Raw genomic sequence first — 2,069 nt, forward strand, 5'->3', positions numbered from 1 at the left:
GCCAGGAGGCCTCATTCTCCCGACAGATTGATGTGTATGCCGGTAATCTAATTGCCGACAGTTATGATAATCCCTGGCAGATAGTCTGCCCTTGACTTTCACTAGCCACAGTTTTCCTGATCCTGGTAGCATGTATATTTATTTTTATTTATTTTCACATAGTAATTGACTCAATATTCAGTAGCAAATCTCAAACACATAATGACTAAAAATTCAGCACTTCAACATTCATACATGCATTCAGTAGCATCCAACTACATCAATAAATAGAATTTACATAAGAAAATAAGATTTCTTTTGTTCAAACTAAGCTAAACTAATGGTTTGAGCTTGACACACATCTACAGCCATGTCCAGGAAGACAAATTGCTTGTTCGGAACCTTTTTGTTGGATGACTTCATTAGATGTCTTGTGAATAACAGACTCATGACCATCATGTGAAACTGCATAATTTAAACAGGACCGCATGTTTCCCGCAGAAGAATCACCAAGCTTGCAATGCTTTTGAAGATCAGAGCTCAACCTCGCGCCACAAGATTGTGTTGTTGCTATGAATACAAGAAACATCATGTAGACATCCTAGTTGACTGGTACAACTGCTATCACGTAAAAGTTTTGTAGCACTCTAGCAATCTCATCCTTGTGACAGAACTTACAAGCTTGAGACACAACTTGTTGAACTGCAGAGAAAACAAAATCAAGTTTAAAATTTTGAAAGTACAAACTAGCAACATCTACAAACTAACAAAATATTAACATCAAACCAGGAATAGATTTAAAAACATCTAATGAAGATATGACAGCTGACATGTACTTTTTCTAGAATATTTCAGACTTTCAGTGTGTGTGTATCTAGGAATATTACTATCAATGATTATAAATGATAAATTTTGACACTTCCAAATACAATTCCAGATGTATAGTACATAGTAAGCAGTAAAATACAAGGTCAAACAAGTAGTACACATGAGAAAACTGCATGCCAAGCATAGCATGTTTATACTCCCTCATCCGAAAAAGCTTGTCCCTCAAATGGATGTATCTAGTTGGTGCAATACAAAAATTTGAGGCACAAGCTTTTTCGGACAGAGGGAGTACTTATCAAATATAGCATCATGCAGGAACATACAGATAATCAAAATTTCTCATGCCATTTGATGATTAGTTTTGTACCATGTATAGGCCGGAGACAATATATCTTCCACTTTTAAAGGAAAGGAAGGGCATCACTCCTATCAAGATCTCCTAAGTTGCAAGAGTAAACTACTCGTGGTAGAAGTCCATGCTACCATATTACAAGTTCTATCAAGTTTATCACTCCTATCAAGATCTCCCAAGTTTTCTAACCAAAGTTACATTAAAATAGAACATCAAAAGGGATATTACCAGAGTGTGCAAAAATACTGCATGTTAGAGAAGAATGCCACAATAAAACATCATAAGTTTAGTTGCATGGATATCCCAACACAAGAAAATTAGGAACTCACTCCGAAGGAAGATCGCCAACATGCATCCAGTCAGCATCCTTGTCTTCATAGGTTAGGACATACTCATGGTCCCTAAGAGCATCGGTCCTAGAACCATGAGCAAACCTCTTCCATGTTGATGTTTTGCAAGAACTTGTTCTGCCTGTAATACTATGATTTTACTTATCCATCTGCTTCCTTGAAATATAAATCAATTTTAGAGGAAAGCAGAAAATACCTATAGTTACAGAAAGTTCTATAAGTAAGGCTAGGAATATTATTTATACTATTACAGAGGCGGCATGCTATTCAATTGATACAATGGAAGATAATATATAAAAGTTGAACATCAACAGACTAACCGAACCAGGTTACCAAAAGCTGCTTTACAAACCAGAAAATGCATAAGGAAAAAATCATTTCTAACTTCACATTTACTATAGGCTAGATATTAACCTATATTTGGTAACTTACATGTACAAACAACAAAGGAAAATAACACTGCATATATACAGGGCCTGTCCTGACTTTTTCGAGGCCCGGAGCATACTTAAAAAATGGGGTCCATCAAGACAACAACTTCTACATAGTGCATAATTTCA

The 2,069-nt window shown here is 35.8% G+C and overlaps 1 long non-coding RNA gene across 3 annotated transcripts in view; it reads right to left on the minus strand.

Annotated features, from left to right (window-relative positions):
* Positions 1–212: 212 nt before the first annotated feature.
* The window catches only part of LOC123131926 (uncharacterized), a 4,346-nt gene continuing 2,489 nt past the window's right edge, over positions 213–2,069 (minus strand). The window contains exons 6-7 of one of the 3 annotated variants that reach the window (XR_006464397.1): positions 1,489–1,658; positions 213–681 (exon numbers count right to left, since the gene is read on the minus strand). This is a non-coding gene — a long non-coding RNA (uncharacterized lncRNA). Of the gene's footprint in view, positions 682–1,488; positions 1,666–2,069 lie in introns of all 3 variants that reach the window. The other 2 variants (XR_006464396.1, XR_006464398.1) reach the window with 2 other exon arrangements.

The sequence above is a fragment of the Triticum aestivum genome, chromosome 6A (genome assembly GCF_018294505.1).
Source record: "Triticum aestivum cultivar Chinese Spring chromosome 6A, IWGSC CS RefSeq v2.1, whole genome shotgun sequence".
Lineage (NCBI taxonomy): Eukaryota > Viridiplantae > Streptophyta > Magnoliopsida > Poales > Poaceae > Triticum > Triticum aestivum.